General features: G+C 38.8%; 1 protein-coding gene across 8 annotated transcripts in view; it reads left to right on the forward strand.

Moving 5' to 3' along the window:
• The window catches only part of TOM1L1 (target of myb1 like 1 membrane trafficking protein), a 323,891-nt gene that overhangs the window by 153,645 nt on the left and 147,644 nt on the right, over positions 1 to 22,602 (forward strand). For 7 of the 8 annotated variants that reach the window (XR_013929293.1, XM_080394531.1, XM_080394539.1 and 4 more), the window contains one exon: positions 1 to 22,602. This exon is cut by the window's left edge; it is cut by the window's right edge and continues 5,416 nt beyond it. The exons of the other annotated variant lie outside the window; for it this stretch is intronic. The gene's annotated coding sequence lies outside the window, so the exon portion shown is untranslated. 8 annotated transcript variants of the gene reach the window in all.

Raw genomic sequence — 22,602 nt, forward strand, 5'->3', positions numbered from 1 at the left:
GAACTAGTCCTGGATGTGATTTCTGAAAAGCAACATTGGCTGCTTATTACCACTTCCAAATGTTGCCTGAAGGAGAAATTTAAAAACAAAACAGAAGAACCCTGACCAAAAAAACCTGAATTATCGGAGTACACTTTTCTTGAAGCAAACTTTGCCTGATGCTGGGCAGTAATGTAAGAAATGAAGAAGTAGCTGCACTCAACTCCTTTGATTTTTGCAGTGCAAGTCTGAGGCTGCCATCCCATAAGTACCTAGGCCAGCAGTTTGCTGTATTTTCATGGGGTAGTTTTCCCAAAACTCTTCTCAAAAGTAAGAGATAAAAAAAAAAAATCTCATTTTTCTTGTTGCTGTGTCAAGTATAACCCTGGCATGAAAAGAGAAGGTATGTTAGTAAAACAGACAGGCCCACTTGTAGTAATAGTACTATGTAGTAACAGATTTGATGATTTAAGGCAAAAACATTACAAAACCTATTCTTACTGTTTTCATTCTGTTTAATGGCTTCACCTAAATTCTCGTGCTTTGATTTCCCTCCACCTCCCCCAATGGACTAGCACATTTACTAACAGCAAGCTGGTTTCCTGTAATTTCTGCAAATGATTGGTTATAGTAATTAGGTTTCTTGGCAGACAGCCCTAAAAGTCAGCTTGCTGTCATGAGATTTAATTTCATTGCATCTTACTCTGACACACATGATGTGACCTGTATTAATTAGGATCGCTATGAACAGTTTGGGGAATTAAGGATGCAGTCAGGCATCATGGGACCATAAAGCTCCACAAAGAACCAGAGGTTTCCAGCATGAATGTCTTGACAGAAGCAGGTAAAAATATCAGATGAGTTGTGCCAGAACCCTTTGTTCTTAAACAGCCTGAGCTCTACAGTAAATAACTTGGGTGCTGCTGCTGCTGCTGCTGGAAAAGACAGTTCGATGGAGGAGGCGAGTGACATTGGGTGGAATTGTGGGAATGGACTGGCTGTTGACTGGGATTTGCAGTGGCAGAAAGCAGGAGCTGGAAGAGAGCGAGCCCAAAGCCCAAATTCTTTTGAAGTCTTTTCCTAACAGCATCAATTTTGATTAAAGTACAATGGACTCTGAAAAGTGTAGCTCAGCTTCAGCTATGACATATATGATTTATAGCTCTGAATCAAGTATTCTCTAGGTATATCTTCCAAGGACTACTAAAGTGAAGACAAAGATAAGAGTTGAATTCAGGGGTATTTTTATCAGGCTTTAGAAGACAAGAGAGACCCTCACAACCCAACTGAATCTAAAGGAAGTAATTTTGTTGGCTTCAGTGAGTGAGAATCTTCAGTTCTTGAGGCTTTTTATAGTTTTCCACATATAAACCAATGATTTTTAGCCAATGACATATATTTTCAGAAGTTATAGCATAGAATTGCTATCAGACTAAATGAGTGGAACTCTGGAAAGGGTTCTGTTGAAATCATCAGCCTTCAATATAAAGGAGGAACTACTTTTTAATACAGTGAATATTATAAAAATACAGCAACATGAAATAATTCCCTAAAAACATGTTTAAGTAGTCTATTTCAAACTGCAAGTATCACTAGTTGTGAACTTGCACCACCCTTTAATTAGGCTTCGTATCACACTGATTCCTTAGCCGCTTCCCTCATTATAAAAATCTTATGTAGGAGTCTTCCTTAACAAGTTACCCAAAACAGGTCACAATCCAAAACTTTAACTTTTCAGTTTAGTGAAAGTAAATATTTATAGTACTGGAAAATGTATGTTGTCATTTCCCATCTATGTCTCTGTATAAACAGAGTATTTAAGTGGAAATGCAAATGTTCTTTCTTCTGCACTTCTGTGAACACCTGAAAGATATATATAATAGCAAAGTGCATTTTTTTTTTCAAAGGCTTTCTTGAAATCAGTTTAAACTTCTCTAAAGATTCTAGCAGGAGGCAGCTGAAAAGAAATGAAAAAGAGTCATGCCAAGGAAATTACATTACTGTCATTGTTAATTTGCTTTAAATAACCATGAAAAGAAGTAGTCTATCCTCTGTTAAAATTTCCCATTGGCTTACAACCAAGTGGTGAATATTATATTTTATAGACTCTGACATGAAGTCTGTGTTTAAATATTTATCTTTTGAACAGCTATGTTTACAGCTAAAACCCTCCTCCAAGTTAAACTTTAGCAGTAATGTGATCTATTCCTCTTCTGAAATTGTCTCAGGTGAAAATATACGAGCAGGTCAGGTTTTATGAAGTTCTTCAGATCTCTCAGATTATTTGCTCAAATGGAGGTAAGTACTTTAAAGATCAAGGTGAAAATGCATGCGGTAGACTACATTCAGCTTTGCTTTTAAATTTGTTGGAGCCATTTGGACTTTACCATAGAATGCTGTTCAGTATTGACAGTATTGTATATAAACTTCAGTGCTGGGTTTTGGCTGAAAAGAAATCACAGTCTTATCGCTGTCCTGTAAATTTGTCAGGTTTCAAAGCCTTTTTGCCGTCCTCCCTATTGCCGCTGCCATTGTGGTGTTCAGGCTGATGCTTCAAAGCCATCAGCTTAGCACTGCTGAGTGTGGATGGAGAGAAGGCCACTGCTGAAGCAATCAAAATACAGGGCTGTGCTTCTGGCTAAGAGATAATTAAGTCAATAAATTGAGCTTGGTTTTCTTCTCCTTAATATTTGTATTTTCCAAACTGCAGAATATGTGCGAGTACCAAGAATGAGCAACCAGAATGCCCTGCAGAGTTTTGCCAAATAAAAGGAGTGTTTTCCCCCTTGTGCCATGTAAAGAAAGCATTGAAAAGTGTCTACTGTCGTATAAAGGAGCCTTTAAATTTATTGTGTCTGTGATTGTGGTTCAGGCAACATGCTTGAGCAGGTATAAATTTTGGAGGAAAGTCAGTTGGGCATCATAAAGATGCCACCAGGAAGCCTGCAACTCTTGAGTACTAAACTTGTTAGTGTTGTAATATCAAGGGAAGGTATAAATCTGTTTTAGACGCTGCCTCTATCCCATGCGTATGTGAGTTTGTTTCCCAACGGATACTGTTGATACAATGTCAGCTGTAATGAAATTGGGAAAGATTAAGCAGGATAACATTTGTCTTAAACAGAGTATTCCTGACAACCAAGTTCAAAAGAAGGGACAAAGCAGAGCCCTGGGAGGTCTGGCAGGATGCAGCAGGGACAGGGATGGTTTGAGCCAGACAGTCCTTTGTGGCTGATGTGGCAGGGAACGGTGCAGGAACACAGACCAGCCCTTCCCGTTTCCAGGTGTCAGTGCTTGGAGCAGCCTTTGCCCCCTGAGCGTGGATGACAATCCACAAGGGTAGCTGGGGGGACTATTTAATATCTTCACCTGGAACAATGAAATCAAAATGCTTTTTTCAATAAGGCTTCAAATTCTGCTTTTGCATGCAAAGGTGCTTTTTCCAGTTGTGAATGTTTAAGGGCAAATACCTGCAATATTTCTTTTGTGTGTATATATATATATTTTTATTAAAAAAAAAAAAAAATTGAAGTGAATCATCCTATTGAAACTGCTAGGTGATTTACAGTGTCAGTATGTACCAATGAACTACTCTGAAAGGCAAGCCCTTACTTTTTCCCCGGATTTTCATCTCCACTGCTAGTGAAACAAATTGATCGATAGCAATTAGTCTTATTAATGGCACAAATGCTAGCCTCATGCTGAATAGGTTCTGCAGGCTTTGTTTGGTTGAATTTATTTGTGTCTTCCTAGGTTAATCAAATATTTCAAAGAAAGGTGATGGGAGAATACTAAATTCTTCGAGTCTATCAGTATTCTGAACAGCTGTTTCTAGCTATCCAAATTCACTTGAGCTGATGTACATGTTACATGAGATATTTATTGTCCAAGTAGGTTTTTATTTTTTGTAAATGCAGTCTTCTTGCAATTAATAAAGCTCTTACTAGATGTTTTTTTGCAAGAAGCAATGTCCTTTGCAGAAATCCCAAAGTCATTTCATAAAGGAAATTTAACACTTTAGGAAGATACGGAAGTAGAAAACCAGCCCGATGCTTGAAATTGCACTAAGTAATTTTGCGTTTTGTGTGGGTTTGATTTGGGTATGTCTGAACTTCAACCCAGCAACTATAAACAAATCTTTCTAAATGCATCATATGATTTTCTCTGATCTTGAAAATACTATTTTGAAATGTGTCTTTAAATTACAGAAGTATTTCAAAGCATATTTCAAAATGAACAGTTTATTCAATAACTTTTCAGGAAAAAAATTACATTTCCTAGATAAAAATATGTGGAAGTGTTCCCTTGCTGACGTCTCAGAAGTATGACATTTTAAGGACTGTAAAGGTGGAATCTAAATAAAAGTCACTTTTGATTAGAGGTACATTTGCTGTGGTGGTGCAGATAGTTTTGTAGAGGAAAAGCTGCACCTGTTTTGTTCAGTGCAGAGTTTAGAAGACAGAATTTCATACCACTAATAAATTGTGAGGTGTGTGGGAAAGCTTTTTTTTTCCCTAAGTGCCGGTGGCACCTCTGCTTTTGATGGTCACCTTCCTAAATAAAGTAATACCATGCAATGCTATTCCGATTATCTTTTGCGTCCTGGCTGCTTTAGCCAGTGCTCTGCTCTGGGCAGGTTCTACTAAAGCTGTAACCTGAAACACACCCCTGCAATTTAAAAATCCATCCTCTTTTTATCATGCACAAAGTGTGTGGATGGCAGTGTGGCTGCAGGATGCTTAGGAGAGGGGAGGAGCATGCAGAGGATGTTTCTGGTGTGTCCCAGTGAACACAAACCGAGGCTCCAGCGCAGTGGTTGTGCTGGACCTCCTTACCAGAGGGACTGTCCTGCTCTCCGCCCTGTCTTGTGCCTGCTTCAGGGCTGGATGTGGGATTGGCGAGGATACTATTTGGATGCGTTGTATAAACCCTTAGTTGAGCAGTAGCAGTTGAATACTTCTCCCTGAGCCCTGTCATGGTAGTGACAGCGATTCACCCCAATCCTTCAAGCAGCAAGGGGTTCACTGCACCCACCCACCTCCGAAAGCACCCTGCAGCACTTCGTCCTGGAGGGAAAAATTCCGGCCGGGCAGGCCATGGGAGAGCTGAAGGTTTGCTTCCCATGTATCAGGGAGAGGAATGAAACTCCATTTTTTACTTTTACTTATTAGAATTTAAGTAAGAAAATAATTTTATTAATCTCATTAAGGTTGCTTTGTTTTAACAAGCAATAAAAATTATAAATAATTAAACAACTATGGAAGCCATGGGTTCCTAGTGCTAGTGGGTTATTAATGCAGGCCTAGGGCACATTGGAAGTCATGAAATTGACTTTAATCAAAAGTCCTGCATTAATTACTTAGTCATTCCAGTCCTTTTCTTTTTCTTGCTATGATAATATCAACTCTTTTTTTGTCTAACTTTGCTTTTTTGGGGACAAAAAAGATCCCTAGAAAATCTGCAGTATAGATTTTAATTTAATTAAGTTTTCTGAGGTGGAGTCTTTTGCAGTCCCCAGCCACAGCACATGGCTTTGCATCTTCTCCATACAGAACTTCAGGTTTTTGGAGCCCCTCCAGTTCGGTCCCTGATCGTGACAGACAAAGTTTTCATGCATGGTATGTTAATGAAAAACACTTTTTCTAAAGTGTGATGGGAGAGTTCTGCCTGAACTTCTATAAGCCAAGCTGAGAGGAGCCAGGTTGTCTTTGAGTTTGTACCTGAAGGATTCATATTTATTGCTTTATTGCTGCTACTTGGTCTTGGTCCTCCCTGAAGGCGTTCAGAACAGCCGAAATGTAGCCCTGGGAAGGTCAGTGGAAGGCTGGTGCAAAGCACAAACTTCATTTAAGTGCAATGTTGAAGCTTAAGCGTTGCAAAGGCCTTGTCCTGTCATTGCGCTGAGGGCTGAATTCCCTTCAGGGTGAGAAATCCAGACTCTGCTAAACCAAACTGCTGACTTAGCCACATGGAAACATGTTCTTGCCAGCCTTGCATTAAGATACATAAATGGGTTTTTATATGGTTTTAGATAGCAATAAAGAATCAGCTGTCATTAACTGGGACCTTACTAGTAATCATGATGGCACAAATGAGATCTGTGCATGACTTTTGTGGAACACTATTCTTCCTTGGTATGTGATGTGATACTTCCTGTAAATTTTGATAATTGAGATGGACTAAATCCAGGAATCTTTGAAAAATGGAATTTGTAGTGTGTTGATTTTAAAAAATATTATTTTTTTTTTTAGACTCGGAACATTCTGTTTATACTGCAGGTCAGTTGTCACTACTTTTCTTGAGATATTTGAAATATGTGTATTTTGTATGCATCTTTCATATATATATATATGTATGCATTTAAGTGTTGTAGCACAGATATTAATCTTCATTGTAATCTCCCAGGTCACTGCTCTCATTTAATATATTATTCTGATCCACTTGAAGCACAACAGGGAACTGGACAGATTAGCTTTTGCTGTTGCAGCCCGATGCAGCCCTAATTCATTTGAAAAGAGAAGAAAAGAAACATATGAAAAGACTTCAAACTCATTAAAACTCATCTCCCACTGCAGCAACCAGACTTGAAATAGTGGCTCCAGCTTCTGAAGGGGAAGGTGGACATTTTTCCAGATTACCTCTAGCCACTACCGCTGTGCTGTCACTGCAGATGAAGGCACCAGTGGTACCACTGGTGTTTCTGTTCTCCATGCAGAGGATGGTGTATTTCCAAACAGGTGCTGCCACTTTTCTTCTTTTTTTTTTTTCTTGTAGAACTGTTACAGTGCTCACAAATCTCACAGCTAGATATTTATTTATTTATTTATTTATTTATTTAGAAAATGTCAGTTTAATTACATTTGAGAAACTTGAGGGAAACAAAGCAGAATGGCTTTCAGGAAGGCATATTTAGGTGGGCTCAGTATTCATAACTGAGGTCTCAGTACCTGCAGAGAAACATCTGGCCACTTCATTAAGGTGCTTACACAATAAATTAGCTCTTTTGAACATCTAGCCCTAAATTCACATACTGTGCTAGTCTTTATAACTTTATTTTAACTTCGAAGACTAATTTGTGAGACCCTTCTGACTCGTGGCTGTTCCCAGCATTTGGAGGCAATAAAGCTGTGCAAGTTTTACTGTATGTAAGACCAAGTGGGGAGATTGTGGAGCTGAGGGAAGGTTACCTGTCTGAAACTGATGCCTGTTACTGCTATCAGAAGTTTCCTGAGGGGAATGGAACAAGCACAGCCTGATTCCAGCTAAACAGTCTCTTATAGAAAGGATTAAAAAAGAAGCATTTACAGTTGTACCTAAAATAAGAATAAGGTTCCTTCTGTCTTGTGAAGTCAGCTACAGAGTTGCGGTGCATGCACAGAGGGGAATCATTCCTTCCTCCCTGGAGGTGAAACCCTGCAAGAATCACGATTGCTTTCCTTTAGAAAGAATTTGTGAAAAAATTCCCTCCAGAAAGAATTTGGGAAAAGCAGAAAACATGGAATACTCTTCATGCTAAAATGGGAGTCTAGTTTAAAATTAGTAGGACTGAAGATCTCTCACCAGCTGCATCTGAGGGCAGGTCAGAGATAGTACAGAGGAGAAAAATAATTTATCTGTCATCAAGACAGACTGAAACTCAGTGAAGCAGCTCAGAGAGAGCTAGAGCAGCGGATAATTATCTTGGAGCAAAGATATTAATGTAGGAATGATGGGAAAAGTTACCATGAACTGTGATACCAATGAAGAATTAAAGTATTTAAGCAATATATGATGGCAGGCAGTGCATATCCCAGTAAGTATGGCATGCCTCAGGAAATCCTGTAAAGTGTCTTGACAGCAGGTTCATATATAGATTCTCGTGGTCTTACACCTTTATCTATTATCTGTAATGACTTTAATCACCAAAAAAAGCATTGCCTAGAGTATCCTGTGAAAGGAGCTTGAGACAAGTGATTAGAACAAGGAATATGCCACTCAGAACCCCCTGTGTTCTGCCTCTGTTGTTAGCCTAAAATATAGTACACCATTACACATAAAAAATGGATGTCATGATGTGCAGCTGTTAGACTACTTCAACCAGCCAAGCAAAAATGCCAGTACGTTTTTGTTTAAGGTGCTGCATTCATGGTTGCACTGTAAGACCAAGTGTCTTGACCAAAAGCAGCAACAGGTTAGCGTAGGCTGAGAATGTGTGTGTGGTAGAGCTGCACCGCCATTTGTAAGTGCAGAATCAAGGGAAGGAAAAGGAGGTATTATTTCTCTTTCATGTATCAGGTTAAATAAAATGAAGAGTCTTTATGAGAAAGCGTTTTGAAGATATATTTATCCAAAAGAAAGGAGATGGAAGACCATCTAGAAATATGGCAGAAATGTGTTTAGAATCGGAGTTTCTTCTGCAAAAAGGAGTTGACTCAGCCTGTGCCTGAGCCTGGTTGAGAGGGTTGTGAGACTGGTCACTTGGTCAGCAGCACTGGCACACGTACAGAACAGCAAGCGGGTGTCCTGGGCCCATTGCAGGTCTTTAGGAACAGGAACCTGCTTGGACTCTGAGCTTTCTTTGAAGGCCTGTATACCAAAACTTTACTCTTTGGTGTGGTACTTTTTTTCTTTTTTCTTTTTCTATCCTGAAATCTTACACTGTGCTACTGCTTCTAGACATCTTGCAGTTAGCCACAATGCAAATTAAAAAGCCTCCTCTCAGCGCTGTGCTGGTTTAATTGCTAAATGAAGACAAGCACCTGACAAAAATGTTAGCAACATGACTTGTACCAGACGCAGAGATGCTTATTCATTCAGATGAGGCAAGATTCGTAATTAAGAGGAATGGATTTGATTGTGTAGGCTGTTCAAGCTAGTGTCTGTCTCAAAACATCTTTGCAGAAAAGTCAAACCCTGTCCTTTACTGCTGAATATCTTTGATACAATCCAGTGAATATACCCAGTGAAAAAAGTCTGAAGACTTGTGATGGCTACTTTGTCAGGTGGATGAGACTGTTGCTTGACTCGTATTCTGTGGCTAATTTAGAGTAACTGTAGGTCCCTGTGGGTAAACAGGACTTCTCTAGTTATGTGTACAGCCATTGGTACTAGGCAGTAGGGTAAAAATAATTTCTGCATATGGATGATTGCGAATCATGCACCAAACCATAGTCCTGCAGTCAAGACCCTGTACTTCAAGCCTGATGTTAAACAGAGTGATGCTTAAGCCAAGGATTAGGCAGAAGTTAAGCAAAATGTGAATGGTGGCTTTTAACTGGATATCAATTCACAATTCTGACATGCAAAATACAGTATTCTGGGAAAAACTTGCTTGATATCCTGAGTTTGACCTTTTCCATGCAACAACATTGAAAAGACAACAACAAATCATGTTTTTTCTAACTTTGCCTCAGCGAGGGGAAAACTGTTAGAACTGCTTAAAAGAAAAAACAAAAAAAATTATTACAGAAGTGGTATATCGCTCCTCTAGAGTTCCCTCCACTTTCTTGAAGTCATCACAACCCGATAAACACTTGGTAACAGACAAATTGGTAAGTGAATTGGATAGACAGAGATCTTCTTTCTGACATCCTACAAAGCTTTAAAAACCCTCCCTACTTTAGACTGTAATAAAAAGCATTAATAGGGATACATTTTGCAATGCCTGTGTATCTAAAATGGGGTAGACTGGACTATCTAATTTTTCTGAGTTTCTAGGGAATCTACATTCTCATATGCATATTTTACAGCTGTTTTGACAGCCAGTGCATACACGTATGGAATAAATACAGCTATCAGCTAAGAGTATCTCTAGACATTGTCATTTTCATTTAAGCCTGCTGATGATATACAAAATAATCACAGGAATATATTTACTGAAAGTATTGCAGGTTTCTATGGTATATTACAATATTAAAAGCATAAATTCCCTCATGTGGGGAAAGGACTGTAATATGCAAAACCTTCAGACAAGTGGGAAAAGCTGTCACTATGTTTGCCAGTGAAAATGCTTCACCAGAAATGTATTTTATTCGGATGCTTGATTTCACATATAGAGGGAACTCCAGGGGCAGTGTCATCTCTAGAACTGAGTCCTAGGTGGTTTGCGCTCATTGCCATCCATTGGCAATTTCCAAAAGTTACTGAAAGTCTTTATCTTATTACTTCTTGTTTTATCTGGAATGCTTGGAAATGCTTACATGTTCTGTAACCTCTTACTAATAAACCGGTCCATACTACTGCAGAAGATTCTGATATTCTTAATATCTCAGACATAAGCAATTACTCTCTAAAAATGTGTGAATGTATTTAGTGCTGAAAAGATTTTCTATAAAGTTGAGGCTTTAAGGAGCACAGTCATGGAAGCAACGTGGCAGAGCAGAAAACAGCTTTGCACCAAGCACCTCGAGAACTCAGCTGGGGAAATAGCTAAGAAGTATAAACATATTTTTCATCTTTTCAAGTGTAAGGAAGCAAGTTGTTTGAGAAGGCTTCCAGTAACAGTAAAATAAGAAAAACTGCATGGAATTCAAAGATCCTATGTTTGTTCTGACCATATAGAAATTGTTCTAAATGTTGGCACATAAGAGCATAAATTAGTTTATAACACCCAGGAGACTGAAGGGTATTGTTCTGCCTCCAAGGCATTATTAGCATTAACTGATTAAAAGAGGTGCAGCTATGTTTTGTTCAGCTACAAGGAATGTCTGTTATAACAAAATACCAAGTACATTCATACTATGCTCTAAATAATTGAGAAATTCCATAAAAATTATACCAAATAATTCCTTAATGACCTACCAGCTTATTCTGTAATTTCTGCCACAGCAATGCAAAGATGACTTCAGTGAAGTTTCCATACCAGCAAATGTACCTGTATAGCAGAGGGGGGAAATATAGAGCTGTTTGGATGCCACTAAGAATGTAAATCTTGCTTTCAGAAATTATTTAGGATGAGAAATCACCCTGGCTGTTAGTGCAGTGTACCTTTTACCCTTGCCACTTGGCTATGGGCATACAGAAGCATTCCTCTGAAGTTAGCAGCAGGTACCAATTTGCAGCATGCCAGCTCTTCTGCAGCAAATCCTCCTGTGCAGGACCTTTTCTGTGGTTTGTCTTATTCCTCCTTGAGGGAAGCCGCTGCTGCTCTCACCCGTTCAGTTGTGCTGATGGGGATAGAAGTAGTTCCCAGCAGTATCACAGAGTAGCCAGGATGTTCCTGTGATACCCTGTGCACGTGGGTCACCTTTTTAAAAGGAGCGTGAACTCGTGAAGCAATCGCTTTAAAAAATCCCCTCCACCCTCAACGGAAAAGATTTTCGTTTTCATCTTTTTCATGTTTATTCCTGTGCTATTTATAAGAACTTGTTTTGCAATCCCAGTGTTTTATTAACTATAATTACTCTGAAATGTGCATCGTTGCCCTTTACATGGGCTATATAATAGACACAACAGAACATACTGAGCTGCTTCACAGTGAAGTTGCACCAGGGATGAATCTGGCATGCTGTATGCAAACCAGAGAGCGCAATGTTCCAACGGCATTTTGCTCCCCTTGGTCTCATTCCCAGCATGATGGCCTAGATTTGAAATGTTACCTATTAATATTGCCTACCAGACACAACATGATGAATAAGAAATCCAGTGGTGTTTTTTAAATTGCAATATAATATTAATGATTCAATTAAAGAAAAATGTGAGGTCTTCCCTTTTAATTTTGGGAGAGGAATACATGGCTGTGGCTTAATTATTTTTTCCTTTTCAGAGTATTTCTTGTTCTATAGCCTCAAAAAGCACTTTTGCTCCCTTCAGATGAAATTATCTGTATATGAGAAAGAGGCTGTTTTTTGTTGGGTTTTTGTTTGTTTTTTTTTTTTTTTAAGCTGAAGACCATTTCTTATCCATAAAATGAATAAGGAATATTACTGAAATTTCATGTATAGCTTTGGAAATCTTAGTTGTACAGTCAGAGGACAGCAAGACATTTGTATATCAATTGCATCTGCCCTGCCACACCACCTCCTCCAGCTTTATGGCCGTGGCCCTGCCTGTGCTCCTTTCAGCCTCCCTGCACTCCTCCAGGCTTTCACCCTCTTAGTATCTGCTCCCTGGAGCCAAGAAAGAGGAAGTAATTGCTGCAGCCAACATTTTACTTATAGCCATGTATTTGGATGTTTTACTGCAGAAGATTATTGTTTCTTTACACTCATTAAATGAAAAGGATTGAAGTGCAGTAAAGGCTGGGGTGGGGGGTGGAATTAAAGTCGTAGAAGAATGCAGGTCAAATGAGGAAGAGGATGGTCAACAAGATTTTTATTTTTTTTTAATACGTAAGAAAGTCTTGTAAGTATTCTGTGTGCGTTGGAGGTGATCAGGGTGGCATTTGAACTGGTTGGTAACTGTGACAAGGTAAGATGTGAAAAAGCTATTTAATGCAAAGTAACCTGATGTTCAAGATTATCCCACATCTGGCAGGCTCAGAACACCAACGCTGTTCCTTGGAATATCTGGCTATGACCAGGAAGAATGCACAGCACTACATGGCCCTTTTGTATGATGTGGTATAGCAGTTTCTAGAGCTGCATATGAGAAGTTTTCACTTAACATACCCAGTAGTCAGTCAATGCACATGTAAAATCATCATCTGTAATGTGATTTTTAGATCTTGAGCATCTTACTGTAATTACCATACAAGCTTCTGACAGAATGGTTTTGAAAAGGAATAAAACTACTGGATACATTTGGGGGCACTAATATAATAGTATGAGGTTGATATTAAATGCACAAACATCTTAGTAAACTGAAAGCTTTTATTCTTCAGTTGGATAGCACAATCTGTTATCCTAAATTAAATTTCCAAAGGAGGGTTTTTTTTCGGATATTACATACTTCATAGCTGACAGGGACACTATCTAATTAGCTATTTATATGCAAGGCATACCAGGGCATAATTAGAAACATGGATTATGCAAAGGCAACCAGACTGACAGAGGGCAAAGGAAACTAACATATTAAATCAAATTTGTATATATGCTTATATAGTGTATCATGTGTAGTTTGGGTTGTATTACATTAATGCTTCATTTAATATGTTGTTACGCATGTGACTGTAATCTACTAATTTGTAAATGAAACGTGCTTTCCTAAAACCAGCATCTCTTGGCTCAAGGAATCAGTTAGAGCTGCAGGAAGAGGCCTAAATAAGTTACACATGTGTTCTGCCCCTTGGGAAATGCCGTGCGCCTCTGATGGCACGTGCCTGTGTTCAGATACAGGCTTTAGGGGTTGCTGCTGTCCCCAGCACATCTTGTCACATTGCCAAAGCAGTGGTGAGTGCGTTGTGACATGCAGGGGCAGTCGCTGGGCCAGGCAGAGAGAGGGTGAAATGGGGAAAGGTTCTTTCCTGAGGTTACACGGAGGAGACACAGCATGTGTCTGAATTCCAGCAGGTGGGAATAGAGGGTCACTCACTATGGAACAATGTGTAAATTAATTAGCTTAAGTAACTAACGGGAGAGGTAGGTTCCTAAATCAGCTCCTCCGAGTCCCTCTGTGAAGCTGGCTCATGTTTTACCACTGGCTGTATGGAAAGTCTCCAGGGCTTGGTCAGCCAGGTGATGTCTGAACGACAGATTGAATATCTTTCTCAGGTGTGCAAATAGATAAGATTTCCCCACTTTGTGGTCGCTTCAGTCAAACAAATATTATAAACAAAGAGTTGTTCTAGATGTGTCAGGCCTACAGCAAATACACATATACCTGTGTGCATCGATAAAGGCTTTCTAAACTTTTAAAATGCTGGTAAATGTAATAGTTTCACTGGCAATTGGCAAGTCAACAGTAGAATCAGGCACAGCTGCTGAATTCTAGATGATTCCTCTATTGTAAGGTTAAAAGTCTACGTCTAGTCTGCTTTTGCTACCTTTTATTAAACATTCAGAAGAAATTGTCTCTCCTTTTTATGGTGAAAAGAGGGTCAGTTCTTTTAAGGTCTAACTGCAGGAAAATCATGTAACAAAGCAAAGGATGTATGAAAGCAAAAGCTATAAGTAATTGGGTCTACAGCACCCATGAGACTACTGGCTTTGTATCTGGAAGGAAAGAAGAATCTGTGTTATATTTTGTCCGGAGTGACACTTAAGGTAAACAATGAATGAAAATGTATTTTAGGTTGATTCAGAGGAATTACTGTTGTCCCCTTTCATTTTTTTCTGGTAAAGTGTGGTTAAGCATTTAGGGATTATTAGCACTGGATTTTGAGTAGCCATCAGCATCTTTTTTCTTGGATTTTCTTGGAAAGAGCTGGTGTGATCATGTAGGAGTATGCTGGGTATGGCTGGTGTTGAAACCGCATTTGAAAAGCTACACAAATAATATTTCTTCCTCCTTACGTCTGAATAGTTCTAGTCATAGTGTGACTCTACACAGATATTTATGAATTTGGGTGGGGGGATAAAGATTACTTTTTACAGCTTGAAATTCCTCTGATAGCTTGCTCAGTGAAACTGGAGCTATCCTCCAGCTGATTTCTCATGGGAATTGGCAATGTGCTGCTTCTGACATAGTGTGCCTCCAAAATACCCCAGACTCTCCTTTTACTCATACTGTAGCCCTAACAAATAATTTACTGGCATATGAACCTTGGCATAACTGAATGCCTAGTTTACCTCCTGGACATTTGTATACTTTTAATATTTATTCGTTGGTCTGTAATAGCAGAATATTTGTCATCTTAACTGGATTTCTGGATGAGAATCAGCGGATCATTAGTTTTAATTATAATATATCAATGTCATACTAGTACAATTGATAACTAATTAAATTAACGTTGGTGATATACTGTACTGTCATCACTAAATCCTTCACGATAACTATAAGTATCAAAACCTGTTTTCTTTACGCTATTTACAGATTGATTTATCCAGTGAAGTCTGTCTAAACAGGCACCATTTTAAAAGCGGTTGCATATTAATGTTGGATGAAGTACAAATATACTGGTCCATCCAGCTCTAAGAAGGGAACATCTAATGCAGCGAGTATATAGATCCTGTGGTGTGGATAAAGGATTGGACTGGGAATCGAGAAACTGAGTTCCGTTCCTGCTACTGGTACTGCATTGTAGGTTAACTTTTTCAAAATCATTTGCATTTCAGCATCTTTATTTGTCAAGCTGCTTTCTTTGATATAAACAAGAAAGGTTGCTACATAATAGATATTTATTGGTGGTGTTAATAGTGCCTTTCATATCAAGCATATTTTGCTGGGTCAGGCCTGGAGTCTTCAATAACTTCCAAGGTAAATCCTTAGATATCAAGCTACCTGAATGTCTGTAATGATTGCCCTCCTCTTATGTATCCTGAAATTAAACTATCTCAAGCAATTCCGCTGCTGCAGATGACAGCACAAACAAATGTTAAGACAAATAGACTGAGTTGGTAGCCATTGACAGCCAGATGAAATCGATTAAGTAAGTAGTATTACTGTCTCACAGATGGGCAACAATTACTTCATTGGTTAATAACAAAAAAATAAAGCAAGATGAATAGCTTGCATGAAATGAATCTGTTTTACTGTTTTCAGAAAGTGTTTCTGAAGTCTATTCAGTGCTTACCTACAGCACTACTTACACTGACACCAGAGTCTAATCCTTATGCAACAATGAAATTTAGGATTCACAGCAAATGTTTCTTGAGAACGGCAGGTATGTGAAGCATCCCCCTTAAAAAAAAAATAAATTCAAATCAGGCATATAATGACTGGGCATTTTTGCTCTCAAACTGGAGCTACTAACAGAGAATTGAGGTTGTTTGAGTATTTATGACCATCTATTTTCAGTCCGCTTACAGCTAGGAGGGAAGAAGATGCCTGTTCACCAAAATGTATCTGCACAGAGTTGGGTAAATTATTCCTCATGCCATATGATCAATGCTTTTGCAAGTTTGGCTGGTGATGATGCTACAATGATTCACAGGCAAATTCTTAATTTCCCTCTCTGAGATGAAGTCAGTGAGACCACTTGTAATGAAGCCAAGCCTGCATTTGTGTTACAGGACCAGGGCCTTACTTTATAAACATACTGGACTTTTGCTGTAATTTCTCTGATTAATTTTCATTTTCTATCACTTGTCTAGCTTTTAAAAGTGGTAAAATAATTAAGGTATGCACATGCATGTGACGTTGTGCTTCAATATTTGTAGCTGGGCATAATTACTATCAGTGATCTACAGAAAGGATTTGCAAAGTTTTACCACGATCCCCACCCCCCAGTTTAATGAGACTCAGTCTGATACTTAAACTATTAAACTGCAAACAAGCAAAAAACACCTGCTGGCCACTGACAATATACAAACTAACTACCCTTGGATGGTGATGTCCTCTGGTAGAGGAGTATTAAAGCCAAGGTGTCTACGTGTGCAGCAGCAACTTGGTGCAGACTCTGTGCATCTTTTATCTGGAAAACAGATGTTTCCCAATTTCTCTGCCAGAAATACACTCTTAATGCAGGCTGTGGCTAGCCTTTGAAATTACTGCGTTTCCCTCTTGTGATGACTACATCTGTAGGTGCTCTATCTGTAAATAAGATAATACTTGAAAGTAAGTTGATGGTAACTCCCCCCAGGCAGTCTTCTAGAACTCCAGAATCTGCATGAACATCTGGAGGATCAAGTGACAATGCTTTCCCTTTAATTTCAGCAGCTAAAGAAAGTGGTCATTTTGAAAGCTTTGATTTACTCCAAAGTAACATGGCATTCTAGTCTAAACAGCTTCTTTTTAATGAGATCCATTGTTAATTTACTTGCCTCTGAATCTTGTTGCTCACAGTTTTCTGCTCTTGAAGGCTAATTAATTTTAATACGCTCTGTAAGAATAGTTCTGTCCTCCATTAATGAAATCTTCACTTAGATAGCTCGGAACACCCAAACCACTTTGGTAACTACAAATATGGAACAAGACATTAGTAAAGTCCATGTTTATTTCCTGACTCTTCCTGAGAGAAGTTTTCAGCTGTTATTTGCTGAGAAACGGTGAATAATATACAATAGTGAAATGAAATATCTGTATACATGAGAGCATCTCCCTTCCCTTTCAGAGCCATCAGTGTGTGTCTGGAAGGGGGAGAGATTTGGGAGACAGAAGAATGCAAGTGCTGCACATCACTGTCACTGGGGATGTTATGAATAAGTGTCTGAGATCACTGGCAGAGCTAGCTTTGCGTTTATGTGCATCTTGTGCTAACTAAAAAATAGGTCTATGGTTTCTGAATTTCTGTTTCCCCAAAAATAGAAAATGGGAAAGGTATGCGTTAAGTTCATGCTTGGAAAAGTTTGGTAACTGCTAAAATTTCTACATAATTTTGCAAGAAAATAAGATAATGACATATGAACAGTTTGTGACCCCACTTGCTTCTTGCCTTGCTGTATGAGAGATCCCATACAAGATGCTCCCCTGTCCTTATCCAGAGCTGGTTCCAAGTCTGCTGATGTTGGAAGTAAGTCTTGCTCTGAACTTTACATTGCTTGAGACTGGCACTTATCTAGCAATGCTGTTACTCCCTGTTGTCCAGACCGAATTGGGAAAAAGATAAGAATCATGACACTCATTCTTGTTATATGCGTTATTTGTTCAGTTCTATATACAAAATATCCTCTCTAGTCCATTACATTCATCACGTTTAGATGTACTTTGTTATGGTCGATAATCTATTACTTTATAGATCTGATTATTGAGAGCAAGGAGTGTTGGCATTTCTCGTTGGCAAATGGAATTTCCTGCTGTTTTCTTCCTTTTCTGCTGAGGTGAAATATTACATCTTCATAGATGGTAAATTAAATGTCAAATATAATTTGGCATCTAAACCATGAAATCTATTTCTGCCCTAAGAGCAAACCTGACAGTTGCCTTCATGTACTTGCTGTATAGAGATCTATGCAGGATGATAAATCACTTTTAAGTATGTCATCACAAATGGTTCAGCGTAACTTCTTTATGAATGTTTAGGAATTTTATATGTGCTTTAAAAAGAAACATCTTTTTATACAGTTAGTAAAGTCAAGTCTTGGAGTGTCTTCAGTCAGCTTCAACTATATATATTTTTTTACCTTAATCATGTAAACATGCATCTAGTTTAAAGTGTGAAAGTGCTTGATTCCTAAAGTGTTTGATCACAATATTACCACGTGAAATGCCCATAATTCCTTTTAAAAAGTAGAGCACCAGTAAAACAAGGTACAATAGGAGAGAGACAACTTAAGAGGACCACAGAATTCCCAACCTCAGTCACATACTCTATAGGAAGAACAAAGCCTAACCAGAGTTGATTTTTAATACACATCACACAGCGCATCTCAACATTTTTCTTTTTACTAACATGGGTTCCATAAAGCTGTCAGTGATGTGTTTTCAGGTGTTGCATCACATCCTTGTGCACACATGCAGAGAAACACCTTTAAATGCTGAAGAAAGGTTATTAAATTGTTAAGGGGGGACCCAAACAAAATTCACAACCTGAAACCGTTGAGTCATAACAATGCTGGTAAAACATAACTGATACTCCTAATGAAAGATGTGTCCTTCCTAAGGAAGACATACATTGGGGTATAATGGACACAATGGATTAAAATCAAGCACATGGTCATCTAGTGAATAACTTGCCTACAAATACATTAGCCATAACAACAAAGTAGCACTTAAAATAATGTCTGTCTATGCAGAAAAATGTCAGTGAGCAGCTGAATCAATAGTGACATTTAGAATTGTAATACACTACACAGCCAACCAAAGTCATCATATCTGGGTAGATCATAACAGACCTGAGTCATAGTGGACTTGGTAATGGGCAGAAATCCTGAGCTATCGAAGCTGATGGCAGAAATTATTTCTTTTTAGCTAGTGTTTATTTTGTCATTGTTTTCTCAGCTTCCTTAAGTACATGTCAGCATTGACCATTAGAGAGATAAAAGAGCCTGAGTATATCAGTATCTGGCTGGAATGCTGCCTTCAGTCTTTTAAAAAAAGAGAGATTAAATTTGTATGCTGGCTCATTCATGCGGTAAATATGACGAAGGAGGAAAGCAGAAAGTTTTATATAAAATTGATAGTGTTTTCGGAACAGAAACATGTGAGTTAATGTATTGGATCAGTGCAGTGTCTCTGTAGCCTGTAGCTGTCGCAGATAGGGTTTAAACCACAGGTTTCAGAGGTAACCCAAACAAAAGGCAATTGTAGTCTAAGGAACTCTAGGGGGAAATTTTCTCCCATCTTCAAAGACAGGAAAAGCTCTAGAAATATTCCCTGAAGCACAGGAGTTTATACGCCTTCTAAAGCAATTAAGGGTTGAGGGTTTTGTTTTGAATTCATAATTACAGCCCGAGATATTATTGATATTCTTACAAATGTCTAATCTCTATAACTCCTTGTGACCTTTTGGCCTCACAGATGTCACAGTCAAGAATTCCCACAGTCTGACTTGGTTTTTGCCATCAGTTTTGAGAATGACATCTAGTGCTGCTGGAAAGAAGAATCTGAGCTCGTTAGCTTTGTTCCCCATCTGCAAAATGGAATTAGGAGCACAGTTACCATAATAGCGTGCATCAGAATATCCATGCCCTTGATATATCAGTTCCTGAGCTGTGGTTCCACCCAGAAACAGAGGGAAGCAAAGTGTAATTCCTGAATTTATGCACCAGGTCAGTGGCAGCTCTAGGAATACAGCCCTGCTCACCTAGGCTAATAAGCTGCTCGTTAGACTTAAGTCCCTGCCAGCCACTGCTAAGTGATAAACATGACAAACTATGTGACTTACTCAGTAAAGCGCTGTACTTTGTGGTTCTTTAACCTCTGATTTCTATGTTGTGTATGAAATTAACAGCAGAGGAGTAAAAGCAGTGAAGACAATGCAGATGTCTATGCTGATAGATTGTTAATAATCAAAATGCAATGTGTTGAATGTACCTAGGGAGAGTCGATTGAGTATCTTTTTTTTTGTTAGTGTTCTTTCTAGCTGCCTAAAGGTGATTGTTATACTGAATTGCATAAATTGATATTTCCTGGCAATGTATTTACATAAAAGGGAGTTAGAACAGAAACCTTCCCCAGGAAAATACTGTGCCCAAGACTATATTCACATCTATTTTAGCTCATTCACTTGTGCCTGAATGGGTTACTCTAGCCTTGCTTACAGTAATTGATTGATGACTTTCCTCCCTCTTGCAAGGATGTAACAACATAAGAATCTGTGTAAAATGGAAGAAGCTTTTGAAGTGCCAAACTGGCATGAGAGAAAAATCTAGTCCCTGATTTGAAGGCTGCTGCAGGTGTTTCACCATCTGTACCTCTCCCAGAACTGAAGGTTGCTAAGTGACCGGTACTACTTGTCCAATACTGAATCAACCAAACTGTTTATTCCTGCCTCTTTCTGCTGCTGAGACCAGTTGGGTGTTGCATGAGTGGGTCCCTGATTATGCTGATGTCTGCTAGTCACGATGCACACAAGCGCAGCCAAAACTATGCTTTGCACATAACTTTTCCTATAGATTTTCTTGGAAGTTGCTGTGAAATTCATGACAAACATAGCTGGCTCTCATTATGCTAAACAGCCCTTCAACAAACACCTGAAGGCAAGCAGATAGCTCAGTATGTGATGTCAAGTGTGTGGGCTGGAAAGTTCTGTGTTTCCTTAATGGATGGTCTGGGAAGCAGTACGATAATGTACTGTTACTAACCAGCAAAAGTTGTTCCCTAATGTAACACTGATAGAGAAAATTCCACCCTATTCACCATCAACTCCATCCATATTATAAACGGTAAGGAATATGGCTACATTAAGAACTTTATATCTATATTCACAGTGTCACAGTATGCATTACAGGAGTGCTTTGCTTTGGCAGGCAGGTACAGTAGCAAATAAAGAAGAAATGAGGCTCTGACTCCGCTCCTAGCTGTGCTATGTGCAAATGACCTTGTCTCTGCGTTGGAAGTATGAATGCAACACTACCTGTCTTACTAAAGTGCTTTGAGGAGTCTTGTAAAAGAGTAGTGTCTTAATACTCCTAACTGGTAACATACAATCACAGTTTTGTTTTATAAAACAGTAATCAAAAGAATTATGTGCATATATTTTGATGAGGTGATAAGATGTGGTAGCTTCTCACTAAAATATTCATTGCTGGGTGTACCTTTCCCATCAAGTGGCTGTAAAAGCTGATGTAATGGAGTTTGAGATTTACTTTCTTCCTGAATAGCTTTGTACAAGATTCTTTTTTTCTCATCTTACAGCTCATCAGGAGATTGTTTTTAAACTGCAGGTGCAGGTATTTACAATGCAGACCAGATCCTCAGCTATTCAGAGACAGTATAAGTGCAGCTGTATGTGAAAGATCTTGTAGCAGTGGACTTTGGGAGATAATTAGGGTTGGAGCAAGCTGGGGATTCTGGAGGGGGATTAAGATTGGGTTGAATTTAGAGCTGAAGCTGAAGGCAGTCCCAGGAGCAAGTAGATGTTTTTTACTGGCTCTGAACTGGAATCAGCTTAAATGTCGATTGCAAGATGTGGACTCTAAATGAGCTAAAATTGAAGCTGTGCACTAGAGCTAGGTCCTTGTGCAAGGGTTGTTTGATGCTGGTGTCCAGTCTTTCAGCTGAAGTCATGTGGCACATGTTCTTAGCCTGCATGCACCCTGTTATGAGACTATTTTATAATTGCACTTGTCAGATATATTTAACCTGTCATTTATTAATCTACCAGGTCCATAGCTCCTAGATCTTTTTATTATTATGTTTTTTCTTCCTTTAATATTTTGAAGTACAGGACATGTTCTGTGGAGCTGCATTCTCCAATATTATATCTTTTCCTGCTTCCAAATGGCTAGTAATCCTAAAATGTTTCCATCTTGGTTTGTTAAAGCACATGTAGGTTTATGCTGGATTGCTTTAAATTAGCTAGTTGTCATAAGAAAGTCCTGAAGCTTTCTTGAAGCTGTAGCCATGGCTCTGTTCTTCATTTTGGCCAACTGTCTCCGTGCATGTTCTTTTCCTTTAATATTTTCTTTTAGTGTTTGTCTTCTAGTGTTTTTATTATTTAGCGGACTGCTTACCATTTACCTGAAGTGCCTATAAAGAATCTGGTTTATGGGAATCTGTTGTAATAAAATATACTGCACAAGGAGGTCTTTTGACAAGGGTATAAAACAAGAGTGGTAGTTTTATAATCTCTAATTATGAAAAACAGTAGAAGATAAATTTTACAAAGTTAACTGTATCTCAGCCCCCAAAAGATAACTTGAGTTCTGTGAAGAGATTTTCTGAGTCATACTTAATATATCTACACTCTCAAACTCCAACAGTGGCTGTCCGCAACGTTCACCACAGCAATGTAGAGTTGAGCACCTCTTCAGCGTTAGAATAGCATTTGCTCAGCAACCTCACGCTGCTGCTGTGCACCCTACAGAAGGTGCTGTGCACCCTACAGAAGGTGCTGTGCAGAGTGGCTGGCATGTGGTTGAGAGTGCAACATGATGAATCAAGAGAGCAAATCACAAGACTGCTTCTTTACCCTCCAGTTAATGAGCAAATAGGCCAACATCTCTTCCAAAGGCACATTCATTATAATTCTAATTAGTAATATGTATGAAATTGATTTGCATACCT

Source organism: Falco punctatus, assembly GCF_963210335.1.
Source record: "Falco punctatus genome assembly, chromosome: 1".
Taxonomy (NCBI): domain Eukaryota; kingdom Metazoa; phylum Chordata; class Aves; order Falconiformes; family Falconidae; genus Falco; species Falco punctatus.